The 15,149-nt window shown below is 36.4% G+C and overlaps 1 long non-coding RNA gene across 1 annotated transcript in view; it reads right to left on the bottom strand.

Moving 5' to 3' along the window:
• Nucleotides 1-1,756: 1,756 nt before the first annotated feature.
• Nucleotides 1,757-15,149, bottom strand: part of LOC145478985 (uncharacterized) — a 14,994-nt gene continuing 1,601 nt past the window's right edge. Inside the window, exons 3-4 of the long non-coding RNA XR_014048353.1 lie at nucleotides 11,609-11,673; nucleotides 1,757-7,705 (exon numbers count right to left, since the gene is read on the bottom strand). This is a non-coding gene — a long non-coding RNA (uncharacterized LOC145478985). The remainder of the gene's footprint in view (nucleotides 7,706-11,608; nucleotides 11,674-15,149) is intronic.

Raw genomic sequence — 15,149 nt, 5'->3', positions numbered from 1 at the left:
ACTTATTTCCTTTCTGATCCATCTTTACCATTTAAAATGCTTGGCAGCTTGATGGTGGTTGTTTAATTCATAAACAAGGGAAGAATTTTTGATTATAAATTGAACAATCTCAATACACACTTAGTAAAAGTGGATCTGCAAGCTCATTAGCACAGACTTGCTGCTCTTGCTAGCCAAAAAATATTCACTTATCTCAAGCAAAACAAAATTGCCAAGTGTAAACAAGGTTAGTTCATGCCATCTTTTTACCTTCTTGACTGCATCATTGATTACTTTCAAGACTTACCAAAATTTTCATTGATGCAAATGTTCTTGGCCTTAAGACAGAAAATATGACAATATTTAATACTTGTATGAAAGTTTTTGAGAGGCAATCTTACTGAAGACAAAATGTTATCAGAATTTAGAATTCTGCAAAATTTAATTTGAAGGTCGTCATTATGGAGTTATTTTAGAATTGGGCTATTTTTAAGTTTTCAAAGTGTTATTTTCATTTCGTCTTCAATCTGTTCATTTCTTGTTCCATTTTTCCTGACTAATAATGATATTTAATAGTACTATTAAACAAAGGTCGCTCAACAGTCTGCATTGTTACCGTATTTCTAAGTTCTTGTTTTTATTCTGTTTATGTAGAAACAAAATCTTGATTCTCACACAAGTATAAACAAACATTTTACATCCACATCAAAATGATTATGATGCTTAAGACTTACACAATGCAGGCTGTTGATGAACACCAATGTATATTATGTTGCTTAATGCACTAATTTCTTGGTTCTTTCTTGGTGTTGAAATGGAGGCTCTCTTCAGCTAGCTTTAACCTTTTACAATGCTTTCTCAGTTGCCTCAAAAAATTCTCGGGATTTTTTAGGACTATTTTTATTCATTGCTCAATACCCTGAGTGCAGCCTGCACATAGGCTAGGTTAAGGTTTCCAGCTTGATTTTTTCTTGACTTCCATTACCAAGAAAGAACCATTTTTTTTTCTTTGTTAAATTATTTATAATGCTAATGAGCTTGCATGTATCTATTAAAATTGTTAGGTTATTATTTAATTCCAGGACAGAAGATGGCACACACACCAAGACACAAATCTAGCCAATCATGTCCCTGCTGGGTTGCGGAAGCTCTGCCTCTGAGAAGGTGTGTTTCTGATGTCCTCTGAAATATTCCAACTGAGAAATCCTGGGAAACTTTATCTGATCCTGTAATTCAAGCTGGGACAGTTGGGCACTTGGAAGTGTTGGCCATTTGCTCCCAAGTGGGGTGGACAGTGTGAAGGAAGGTGAGAGTTTGCTTTTTATGTCTGAAGGGTTTCACCTAATTTGTCACAATACCACACCATAGTTTCGGCCCAGCAAGATGCTTGTTTGCAGTCAATGTATCAGGACATGTTCCACAACCAAGGATGTAAAATAGCAGTGCTGAATTGTGGGGCTCAAGGAAGGTGCATCTCTAGAGAAAGCATAGACAGAGGAGATCACTGAATTTCATCGGTCTGACCTGATTGGATTTTCGCAAATGACATTAAATTGAGCTGAGTCACTGCAGGTCTCTCTGATTGAGTTGCTACTGTGTCAGGTTTTCTCTCTTTTCTAGTTTTTTGTGAAAATTAAACTTTAACTTTAAAATAATAAAATTAAATCCTATAGGTCCAATTATAAACAAAACATCTTTTGAAAAAAAACAAATTCTTACTAAGCACTTTTTTTTAATTTTCATTTTCCTTTTTGAAAAATTTCATATAACTTAATTATTTTCATTCTCTGTTTTCATTTTCATTCATCTTATATATTAAAATTTATTTTTCAAAAACTTCCTTTCATTAGTTTGATTGACACTCCACAAACTAAGGAGGACAAAGCACCAGATTTTTGACACTGGGGTCTCTGGGATTGCCTTGGTAGCCAACATGAGCTGTGATTGGTCAGTGGTTGCCTTGGTAACCATCAACCAATCATAGCTCATGCTAGTTATCAAAACGATCCCAGGAGTCCTTATGTTGACAGCTGATGCCTTCCTTAAGTTTCTGGAGTGTTTAATAGTCATTCTTATTTGTCAATTAGATGTTTATTAGAAACACTTACTAATAAATATATAATAGGTGTTTGAGGAATAATTCTTCATTGTTAGGCTGGTTTACTGTTAAATAAAACGGGGGATTCCATTTAACAGTTAATTAGTCTGTTGATGAAGAGCAATTCTGAAACATTTTGCATTGATTATTCTTTTAGCACTTTTAGTTAATTCAATTTCCTATCAAGCGAGCCAATAGACCTCTTTAGCTTGGGTGGTTTGTTTTCCCATTGTAGACCACGTGATGTTCTCTCGAGAATTTTTCTTTTATCCATCTTAAAATTATTCATTCACATACATGCGGCTATTTACAAATTTGAAAGCAAGAATTCTCAAGAGTATCATCACGTGGTCTGCAATGGGAAAACAAACCGCCCAATCTAAAGATAAATTAAATCAACATAGCATTTCTTAACTTTTTTTTGTAATGACAATAAAAATTCATACTCGTAAATATTTGTTTTGAGGGGGTGCTTTTTTTTCAGGTGGGCTCAATTTCTTTTCCATTAAAATCCAGTAAAATTCACTAGATTCAGATTTCCTCGGATTGTCACGTAATGCTGCTGTTCTACAAGGTGAGGAGAGACATTGCGTGAGCAGAGAAGTCACGGACGCGAAGGCCGCTACAATCTCCTGCAATGGGAATTTTAGATTAAAGAACAAAAATATTTTAAACCTCTGCAATGGAAATTATTGAGTCAAGCTGGATTCGAAACCATTTTAAGCCAAAACTCGGCGAAATTGAAAAAAAAACATGGCAAAATTTATTGGGCAACGATTTCCTAGTTTTAAATCTTCGCGCATGAATATTTAACTTAATTCTTTAGCACAAAATAACTTAAGCTCATACATTTTTAAATCTTTAGCTTGTTTTAGTTTTGAAATAACTACAAGACTTGCTCAGCTTTGTATGTTAATTGCTCGTTTCAGATCACGGATGTTCTCTGGAGAATTGGCTTTCTAATTATTTCTTCAGTCGCACGTTTATTTGATTTACATTTCAATAAACAACTCTCCAGAGTAGCGTCACGTGAAATGAGATAGGGCAACAAACAAACAAGCTGAATATGCTTAATTATCTAAACCTATTGAAATATTTTTAGTTTTAATATAAAACTAAACCTTTTTTCGCCATAGTAATGGGCCAATTTCTTTCATCCAAATTAAAGAGAGAAACCTGACATCGGTAGCTTCACAGATGAGAGACTTTTAGTGACTTGTGCTCTTTGGTGAAGTTTGTGGAATGACGGTCGGTCGGAGGTTTGGTCGGAGGTCAGACTGGCGGATTCTGTGTTTAATTCTTTCTTTGATTTCAACGGTGATGCACTGTAATTGAGCGCCATACGTTAGCGCTTCGCTTTTTCTTGTCCAGGTTGCGGGCATTTCCGATTTAAAAGGGTTTTCATCCAAAATATTCCGGGAGGGCGAGCTTATCGGTAAATTATTTTTTCGATGCATTGACTTGCGGATTAGCATCTTCAACCAAATTACGAATTTGGCATTTTAATTATTTTTCGACTCATTAATTCCAAAATTAACCGAGTGTGGCATTGTGACAAATTACGACTGAGACCCCGGAGGCATGGGGAGCAAACTCTCACTTTCCTTTACGCTGTCCACCCCACTTGGGAGCAAACGGTCAACTCTTCCAAGTGTTCAACCGTTCCCGGCTTGGTTAAAGGGATCAGATAAAACAGACCAGAGTTTTAAAGTTGGAATATTAAAGGAGGACTAAAGAAACAACACCGACTCGGAGAAGCAGAGTGCAAGCGACCCAAACAGCGGGGACAAGATTGGCTAGATTATTTTTTTATTATTATTTTTTTAATAAAAGTAATGGACAACAGAGACAATTTTTATTTCAATAAAATTTTTTTATCTTTCCTCCCGTGTTGTTTTATTTTGCAATCCAACCATTTGAGTGAACCAGATCAACTTCCCAAAATAAGCCAAGTTCTGGAGAAGTCTTGATAAAACTTTGTAGTAAACACTAAGGTTTAGTAAACGGCTCGTTTCTTATGTCAATAGAGAGTTAAAGCATGACGTTTACGCCGGTAGACGGCAAACGGCAAAGATTACCTCTGATTTTTTATTCTTTTTTTTTTTTTCTAATCCTTAAATAAATCACAAAAAAGAAAAATGTCTCCTACTATTCACCACAAATACAAACATTTCCACTCAACTGTACAGACAGCTAAACACAGACGGCAAAAGTTTCATTTTGCCGTTTGCCGTTTGACGTAATGTCATGCTTAATAGAGAGATTAAGCATGACGTTAAGTCAAACGGCAAACGGCAAAAATTAAACTTTTACCGTCTGTCTTCAGCTGTCTGTACAGTAGAGTGAAAATATTTGTATTTGCGGTGAATAGTAGAAGATATTTTTCTATTTTTGTGTGATTTATTTAAGGATTACAAGAAAGGAAAAAAATCAGAGGTAATCTTTGCCGTTTGCCGTCTGCTGTAAATGTCATACTTAACTCTCTAATGTACGCCACAGAAACGTCTTTTTAGTACTTCAAATGAATGAAATATATTTCAAGAGAATTTGTGCCGAATTGTTTTAGTCTAAATTAAGACGAAATCCGATAGAAAATCGAGCAATTTCAGTTTTTAGTGGACAAATATCTGGTACCAGAATAATTCTAAGTCTTTTACAGTCCTTTTTACATTTTCTTACAGCTAAAGATATAAACAGTTGCCTGAAACAACACCAAAAACAATTTCCCTTGGAAACGAGAGATAATAAATTTCAAAGTTCAGAGAAATCGTGCAAACACAGATAAAATTTCATCATCAGTTTCATTTCACCAGTACTTTCAAGTGTTTCATACGAAGTTCAACATTTGTTTCCGACGTTAAATGTTGCTAGAAATAATTTCTTTTAGAAGATATATAAAACAGTGGTACAGAAGTTTGCAATACGACGTAAATAATCTTGGTACCAAGTTTTCGTCCATTTGTTACTCGAAGTGGGGATTCCGTCTTAAAATTTAAACATATCTGTGGCGTACATTGGAACAGAAGCAAACCGTTTACTAAGACCAATAGTACCGTGAAGTTTTATCAAGACCTTTACTACTGTAAACACAAGAGTTTCAGTCCCAAGCTGGATATATTAATTCTCCATACTAATTGCTCAAGGTGATTTGATTCTAGTTTTGAGAATTTGGTGTTACATCAAGACAATATGTCGAGTTGATGATTTTCAAATATATTACTATTGTGAGGAGAAGTAATATGTTCATCACTCTTGGGACTGCCTCAGAGTACGTTTCCCAAAACCTCTCCAACATGCTTTCTCTGAAAGAATGGTTTTCACATAATCACTGAAAAACCAGAGAAAATCACAACCAGATACAAGTTAATTTTTTGATGTTTGGCCTGCTTATATTTGCTTTCAATACAATTAGAAATGGCTCTGAGATATTTTTTGTCAGTGTGCACGGAAAATTAAACACGCAAAATAAATCAACGCAAGTGCATTTTCAATTCTGTAATTTCCGATCGTACAACATCAAAAAACTCATTCAACTGAGATTGCCGCGAAATTGTAGTCAAAGCTGCAATTCTAACACTGCTGAAAACAAATGGATTGAAATCATAGAAACAAAATATGCAAATTTCTGCATGCTGTTTACACGAACGAATAAATTTTTGCATATCAACTGATCAAAATAATAGTTTTAACGTTTGCAATCAAATGTTTTCCATATTGCTGTTTTCTCTATCTTGTAGTTGCTTCTTAAAGAGTTAGTGTACTTTAGCTGAAAATTAAAACTCAAAGATAATACTTCTGTTCTTGTATTTCCTGTCTAACGTGACATTGTTACGATCTTTTCTCAACACAATGTAAATCAGTTACACAAAGTAAACATCCTTCATGTAAAGCAATTTGACAAAAAATTTGGAAACCAAACCTTTTCTACTGTAATCTCGAATGTGCGTTTTGGTCAAGATTTTCACGACATCTAAAGGTATAGTGGCGGAGAAGAGAGGAAAATGCTTTGGAAAACGTACCAAGCAAATTTACAGTAAATAGAGACACAGTCAAACCAACCCAAAGGCAACCTCCTGTACACTTTGCCAAACCAGAGAGGAGCTTATATAGGTAGATTTCTCTTCTAATAAGTTAGCTGCACGAGACTTTTTGGACTTTTACAACGTAGTCGCATTTCAGACTCGAGATGGTCACTTCCCGGGGGTCACTTTACATAAGGTAGTCATTTAGAGAGGCTTGACTGTGTTCAATACTTCAGACATGCAATGTACTGTACCAAGACTTTTTTCAATTGAAAGTGAATTTTTACATTTCAATTTTTTTAATAATTTTGACAAGATGCTGTATGTTTGATACAGAAGTTCAACAATTCTGAATGCCAATACATCATGTGCCAATCAGTTTAAGCTGTTGGTCAGTCAATCAACCAATTACAGAGCCTGTTCATTGGTAAGTGAGTGAGCGACTGATTTGGCCTGTAAGTCAGTCAATCAGACAGTCAGTCAGCATGAGTCAGTGAGTGTGTCAGGGAATAGGTCAGTCAGTCAGATACCAGTCCATAACCAGTCAATCTGTCAATCAGTCACTCAGTCAGTCAGTCATGAATCAGTCGGTCAGAATGAGTTATAGAGTCAGTTCATCAGTCAGTGAATCAGTCAGTCATTCAGTTAGTCAGTCTGTCAGCAGTCAATCAGCAAGTCAGTCAGCAGTCATGGGTAAGTCAGTCAGTCATGAAACAGTCAGTCAGTCAGTCAATCAGTTAGGCATTCATGAGTCAATCACTTAGTCAGTCAGTTAGTCAGTAACGAGTCATTTCGTCAGTCAATCATGAGTCAATTAGTCAGTCAGTGATGAGTGAGTCAGCCAGTCATGAATCAATCTATCAAAAAATCAGTCAGTCAGTGAGTCAGTCAGTCTAGTCAATCAATCAATCAATCAATCAATCAATCAATCAATCAATCAATCAATCAATCAGTCAATCAAAGAATCAATCAGTCTGTCAGTCCATCAGTCAGTCAATAAATGAGTCAGTCCATTCGTCTAGCAATCAGTCTTTTCTGTATTTTTTAGTTATTATACATGGTTGAATACTGTGAGTTTTATTGCACCAGTTTCCAGAAAATTTTCACTGGATAAAACTTTGGTTTTCTCTCACTTTTATCTGGAAGTTTTTGTTAATGTATAAAACAAACTATATGGACCACAGCTACTGTAACAATGTCAATCAACTACTCAATTGGCATTTTAGCCCACTTGCCAACGCAGTTAATATACTTTCACCAATTCAATAATTTTCTTTGAAGATAAAAATGCAATCTAATTCTGAAAAAACATCTTACTTTTGAACATTATTTTTGGCTGCAGAAGGTAAATTTAACAATTTCATGGACAATTGGCTTAAAAATGTATTTGCCAAAGATTGTGATTTAAGAGCTTTTCTTACTCATTGTGTAAATAATCAAGGCATAAACTGCATGTCTGAAGTCAAATATTCAGGGCAGAACTTGGCTTATTCAAGAAATTTGTTTACCTGGTTCCTCCAAGAGTTGGATTGCAAAATAAAACATACAGCCCTTCTAAGATAACTGCTTGAAGATTTAGTCCACTTTGTTGCTGTTGGCATCTGATCTGGAAAAGAAAGAATACTTACTTTCAGTGTCAGGCTAGGAAATAATTTTAAACAAGTTCTTATAATATTATTACCATGTACTTAACATTGCAGTTAACTAAGAGGGAATTTAGTCAAGACAATGTTGATGTCTTGTTGACATAATCTTCTCAAATAGTCTGCAAATCGGTCAACTAAGCGGTCGGTCAGTCGGTCGGTCAGTCGGTCGGTCGGTCGGTCTGTGTCTGTCTGCAATTCAGCCAACATTTTATCTGTTAGTATATTCAGTTGCCGTCTTCAGTCAATCAGTTAGTCACTCAATCACCTTGATCGTTCTTTACACTTGCTTTACTGACTGTCCAAAGGAAGCACTCATTGCTACAGAAGTTCGCCCGGTCAGTATGTCAAATAGTCTACATATCAGTTTATCAATGACTTAACCTGTTAGTCAGTCTGTTTGTCAATCAATCACCTCGCCAGTTCCACTAGTTGATGTACTAGTTGCATGTACATAGTGAAGCCTTGGAGCCGATGGCTCATAGCTGCCGTAGCTTATCCCGGTTTCTGTAGCATGAAGTGGCTAGGAGTATTTCTACTCCCCCTGGACGGGATGCTAGTCCATCATAGGTCACTCCCCTGCAATTTGTTAGGTTTCTCCAACAATTTGCCAGTACCCATTTATACTCCTGGGTGGAGAGAGGCACTGTGAAAGTTAAGTGTCTTGCCCAAGAACACAACACCATGTCCCCAGCCAGGGCTCAAACCCGGACTGCTCACTCCGGGGACGAGCGCACTAACCATGAGGCCACCGCGCTTCCCAGACTGCTAATAGCAAGCAACATATGCTCGCCAGACGAGTGCCAGTAAGCAGTACGAAGGAGGTTTTTAAGTAGTCTTTCAATTCACAACTTGATAACAAACACACTACATACAGTAGTGTTCAGTACAATAGTCTACATATCAGTTTATCACTGGGTTAACCTGTTAGTCAGTCTGTTTGTCAATCAATTACCATGCCAGTTCCACTAGTTGATGTACTAGTTGCATGTACATAGTCAACGAATAAATCATTTCACAGATCAACTAGTATTCTTGGTTAGTACGTGCATCATCGTCCCATGTGCTTGCAGTGTGTTCATTGCGCTGTTAGCGTGGCATTGTCGGTTGAATTATAGTAGTTTAGCGGTTCTCGGCGTTCCCTCCCTATGTTCCCATTTTTTTAGCAGTTTTTTTTTTCCACTGAGCTATCTGGCTCAAGTGTGACGGGTGCCTGAAGGGGGGCCTGGCGTGGGGGGCTTGTGGCTTGGTTGCGGGTTGGGCAGGCACCTTGGGATGTGACTGCAGTTGCAGCCCCCGGGCTTCATAGGCACCTTCCCTCCACTAGCAACTTGGGCATTAATCATTTCAAGTGCCAGTAACCCACAAATTGTTTTTTCGCTAAATAAATATAAATTTCCTTTTTCTCTAGATCACCACTGTGAAAAAATTGTTGTTGTAGCTATTTTCGTTAATTTTCTACAAATTGTCAAAGTTTCTAAAATTGCCCTTTTCCATGTTCACGACTGAGGAATAGCAGAGAATGGGACGAGTTGGCTTCTGACATCATTTTGGGAATAACAATGTTTTGTTTCTGAGAAGAATATATGCGAACATATGATAGTGTGTGTCAAAATCATTGCAGAATGCAAGGAATATGTGTTGTTGGAGGCTGTAGCAATACAGGATACATAGGATAGAGTATTCCTCTTCATTCTATACCTCTATCCTGGTGAAACTCGACCAGAAACGAAAAAAAGACCAAAGAAGTGGGCTGATCTGTGCAAAGCTAAAGCCGGGGAGCCATCGAGGGTTTCTTTGATCACTACTGTAAAAACCTAGAGATTTTCATGGCCTGTATATATATTCTTCTCTTAATCTCTAGTGGAAAGCTTGACATTGTCAAGGCACTGCATGAGACACAAATCTGGGATAAGCTGGAAGCCATCTGACTATTCCAAGCACAAATGATCCTCCGAGTCCCAATCGAAACTATAGGTGAGGAAATTACATAGAAGTGGGCTAATCTGTGCAAAGCTTAAGCCGGGGAACCCCCTTTCAACCTACTTATCAAATAAAGTTTACTTACTTACTGCGCGGTAAATTAAACGCATCGCGTTTTTACATGTAGTACTTGAAATAGAGACCTTTCTAACCAAATAGTAAATAAAATCTACATTCTACAACAAAGCGATTGATTGTTGAGGCTTGAAACTGGTGAACTAACTGCATGTGTTTTCATTAAAATCTACAAAATAACACACACACTGGGGGTCGTAATCCAGCCATGTTTCAATAGCCATTCCAAATACAGAATTGTTTTGTTCTTTGAGCTTTGTCTTTGAGGAACGATATATATCAAAATTACAAACTTTGAATGGACCAAGCATTAAATATATGAGGAAGGTGAAGCAAACGATTAAGATTTGACTCTAGAGCTACCGACGGAGATTGTTGTACTGAAGAAGAATGCGCTTGACAGTCAACCAAAATGCAAATTAATAAGTTGAGAACTCCCAGGTTATTAGCGTGCGTAAAATGGACATTTCATTGAAAATAACAGGGAAGTAGAAATGTATTCATTTAACTGATACTATACTGGACCTCTTTTCAATCTCTTGTCGAAGGATTTTCCATGATACTAGTACGAAATACGCAAATTTGTGTAGTTTGTGTTCGTGTACTATGGTCGGTTGACAATAATGAAACAAACCTCACCTTTGGATATTGTTTGCCGACATCTCTGCTTATCACTTATGCTAAAACTATTCTCAATCATTGATCTGGAGAAGTAGGCAGGAGTGGACTACAACTGCATCGCATTTTAACGTGTATTTCAAGGGTAATTAATGTTTGAATCTAAAAATGTTTTGACACTCCGAAATCTGCACATTCCTTAAAGTCAAATTACCAACTCTTTGTGTTCACTGACATCTTTATAATTCTTTATGAGCTGTAAGTTAACTCTTCAGCCATTATTTGCGCCTTTATAACCCAAATGGATTGGCAAATTGTTGATCCTGATCCTGGCCTAAATTACAACGTGGGAGTCTCCACTGACGACCTGCACTTCAAATGGAAAAAAATATATACATCGCAGCCGTCCGAATCATAGCTAGACTCCGAATTGTAATGCTACATGATAGAGTTCTTTCACTTAAAAATCTTGTCCAGTTTTGATAAAATATGAATCGCAAATAACCCAAAAATGTTTTGACAGCCCTCGAAGTTCAGTCAAAAGTCTCTTGAGTGTTTTAGCCTGGTTCCTGAAGTGATGTCACTAGTAGCTTGACCCAGATCCACTTTGTGCAGTCATGAACATAGAAATTACATGTTCAGGTGCTTGTAGAAATGCAGGGATTTTATCAATTGAGATAATTGTTTCATTGAAGTAATCAGGCAAGCTAGTACATTTTACTAAAGGAAAAAAAATTGGGGGGTTAGTGGCACTTAAATGGATTAAAGCCGAATTTCTAGTTTATTCAATGCAAATTTGAAATTATGGAGTGTGAAAGAGGAATTAATTTTAGTATAATTTCAAGGTCACCATGGCAGATGACTTTTGTACTGGCAAGAGAAGACAATTTGTCACATTTCAGAGGCATGCAAATTAGCACTTATAAGAAAGAATTCCAAGGATGGACATCTTTGTTGCCACTAACTGAAAGATATGTTAATTAAAATGTAAAAAAATTTTGAGTAATGCAAATTTTGCTGAAAAAATGTGTGAACTCGTGGATTAATGATTTTGAGTAAAGGGTTCTGCAGGTCATAAAAAAACCTAAAAATTGGCATAACTGTTACAAATATAAGAATGCTACTAAGTAGTAATTACTTGATTAATCAAGAGTAATATAATTGTAAATCACTGTAATTCATCAGTTTACCTGGATAACTGCAGCATGTAAACCCTAATTGCCAAGTTTCTGATCCACTTGAGTTTAAATCTCATCTGGAAAACAAAATTTAGGCTTCACGTGAGAGGTCACAATCATTGTCCACTTAAAATTTCCAGAAAGATTTGTCTGACACAATGTGCAGACATTCCCACACTAGTATTCAAACAGAGATATGCACACAGTAAATGTACCTATCTTTGCTTCTAAGGATTAATTTAAGTCATTTAATTGCTAGAAACTTTTATGCCTTATAAATTAATAATAAAAAATGGAAAACAGCCAATGCTTAAATTAACGAAATTTTTGTGCTTGGTTTATTTGAACACAGTGTTTAAGGCACTGTAGTTTTTGTGCCCATGCTGTTTTCCCAGCCGAGACTCGATATTCTTATTTTTCTGCCAATTTTAGGCTGAAAATATTACTGTAAATATTATTCTGAGCCAGATTATAGCACATGACATTTCTGTTTTTGAATATAATTGGTGTTTGGATGGTGTTAAAATAATTTTGGAGCCAGCCTGCAGGCATTAAAGTTTGATATAAAGAAATGTCATTAGTATCAAAAGTACAGATAGTGCTGTTTTGTGTGGTCTTGGTTCAGAGTACTCGCACTGTAAAATATTCTTAAAATTTCACAAATTTCAGCCTCGGTATTCTTAGAAAATGTAATAAAAAACAAAGAGCATACACTGTTTGGTGGGCTCAGAAAATTGTGGAGTATTTCCTATGTCATTTGTCAATTAATGCCTGGTTGAGCATCTGTAATGCTTAAACACCTCTGGTCTGATTACAAAATAATGAACAATTTATTGATTATTCTCAAACAAAGCATTACAAGATTCTTTGGTTTGCCTTCTATACACAAATCTGTAAATCTGCCCTGTCTATACAACAAATGTGCATATATGCAGTAAGACTTGAAATCCCATCCTTCAGTGCATGTATACAAGGAGCTGACCGGGGGGAGGGCAGGGGTGAGCAATGCAGGAATTGACTTAGCCATTAATTATTTATTTCCCTCTGATAAATTTAATAACTGAGAACATACTAGCTAGAGGGAAATGGTAATGAAACCCAACAAAGTTCTGTGTTGTATGTTTTTGTTCACTTCCTTGGCCTTGACCATGCATAAAAGATTGTGCACAGTTGTGGATCTTCCAACATAAATTGAGCAATCTTTGTTTGTTCTTTTGATCTTTGCCAGGCTTTATAACCATTCCTCTCTAACAACTAAGCCGAGAACAAGGAATCCATACTATATATAAGGCAAATTCCAATCGGTAAATAAGTAACAAATTTGATTTTATACTTGAGCCTAAGTCTGTATTTGTAACAGACTTAGCTTGAATTATTAGGATTTCAAATATTGCAAAGACTGTATTTACGTATACCTTAGAATTTTATAGCTGCCAACTTTTTCTAAAGACATCTCAAAGATTACTAAAAAAGTTCTGAGCATTGATGGTCCCAGTCCCAAGATGCAATTTGCCAAAATGTAATGCTGTTGCCAATACGTTTCCTTTGATATCAATACTCAAGCAGCAATTTCTGCAGTCTCATTGGCTACGAGCATGTCGAATTGCCCCCAAAGCAGGGCAGAAAATATCATGAAATTTAGGGTAGAAATGCGAAATTCAGTGCAAAATTGATCTCAGGCACACAAAATGGCTGTCAAAACTACATTCAACTATGCAAAAATTACTAGTTCCTCAAATGTGGAAGACAAGAAGTGAATATGAAAGACTAAAACGCTTATGTTTGAAATATGGATTTGCAAAATCCTCCTCAACATCTAGTTATTGTTAAAAGACTCCAGTACTCTGCAGCAAAACATAAACAAGGACTTTACAGACAACACAAGAACCAGTAACTTCTAATCAATTGTTATAAATTGCCCTCCTGGACTGAGAAAATTAGTCATTTGGTTGATGTTATCTCAGTATTTTCAGTCTGCATTTTGGTTCAAGTATCATAAGTTGAATGTTGAATAAATTCCTGTTCCTCATCAATTAACATGGTACAGGGTTCCTAAACCCTGACATACGCTAAGCCTAGAGAGCTGTTGAAGATGACCTGTACATTTTCCCTTTGCTTTGTTCGCAAATTCTTTAAATTTAACAGGCAGGAAAGACTACTCTTCATGCAGGTCTTGAATAGAGTGAATGAATATCATTTAACCGTGAATTGAGAAGTCAAATGTTTTGGAGCTTGACACCTGAATTTGTCATGAAAATTACCAAAACATGGCAGACATTGCCACTTATATTTTACCAATAAGTAATCACATGACTTTTTTTGATTTTTGGAATAAATGCACGCAATTTTTTTTTAAGTCTGTACATTGCACTAGCACTACAGGCTCCTGCAATTTTGTTAGCTTTTGAAAAATTAATAGAGATTATTTATTCCAGATTGTACTGGAAATCATGTTTACATGAACTTTCCTTTTCTTTCATTGATTCAAGTTCATATATAACTCAAGTTGTGGTTCAATATTACCTCTGGTCCAATTTGGTACAGATTCCTTTGTTTTAATGACTAACATTGTAATTATTATTTACCATGTACTAGAACAAACGAAACTGTCAAATTGTACCGGCAAGGGTAAAATTGAACCACAGCATATACTTCTTGATAATACAGTAAGTACAATTCAGGGAGTAATTGTGCGAGAAATTTCAAAATCAGATGAGTGCGAAGCACGAGGCCAATTCGAAATTACGGCACGATTACTCCCTGAATTGCATGACACAAGGTCCAATTACAAATTAATTGTATCTATAACAAATTTCGGGGTTTAAAATGTCTTAAATTGAGAACTTCTTTTAAGCCAAAATGTCTGTAGCGCTTCTCATAAGTTTTGAAACCTGAAGGAAACATTGCGAAGGAAGCCATTAAACCATGCATAATTGACGTGTGAATCTTGTGGGTATCCAGTTACAGGCATCCATTTACAAACAGTTCAAATGGGATACCTGTAATTGGCCACCCACGTGATCGCGTCGATTACATGACAAATAGGCACGCGGAAAACCAATCGTGATCGAGAATTTTGTTATAGATACAATTAAGGCTGTAATAGCTCCATTTTTTTCAGACGTGAGATCGCGTAAGAGTTCAAACTTCAAGCTTGGCCAAAGGGGGGGGGGGGGGTGGTGGGAGCAGGGGAGTCAGAACCTCCCACCTCCCGTACCCTGCTCTCCCATTTCCCGTACCTTTATCTCCCGCCTCCCGCCCTTTTCCATGCTGCTCCCATCCCCTGTAAATTGGCAGAGTCAAAACACATCCTAGTCATTTAGCTTTGCAATTCTAAAGCATTTCCTTTGTTTTTAAATAATTAAACAAGATTACCACTGCCATATGTTTCAATTCAATGAAGTTTTGACCTACTTGTTTATCTTCTTTGAGTTTTACCATTTCAGTCCATTTTCAGTGGCGATGGTCTCAAAAGTTAATTCTAAATTGTCTCGTCTTCTGATAAAGTATACACATTTCCAGTAACAGTCCGACATTTATTGGGATCAGACAA

This window comes from Orbicella franksi, chromosome 2 (assembly GCF_964199315.1).
Source record: "Orbicella franksi chromosome 2, jaOrbFran1.1, whole genome shotgun sequence".
Classification (NCBI taxonomy): Eukaryota; Metazoa; Cnidaria; class Anthozoa; order Scleractinia; family Merulinidae; genus Orbicella; species Orbicella franksi.
This window is presented reverse-complemented; position numbering and strand designations above follow the sequence as displayed.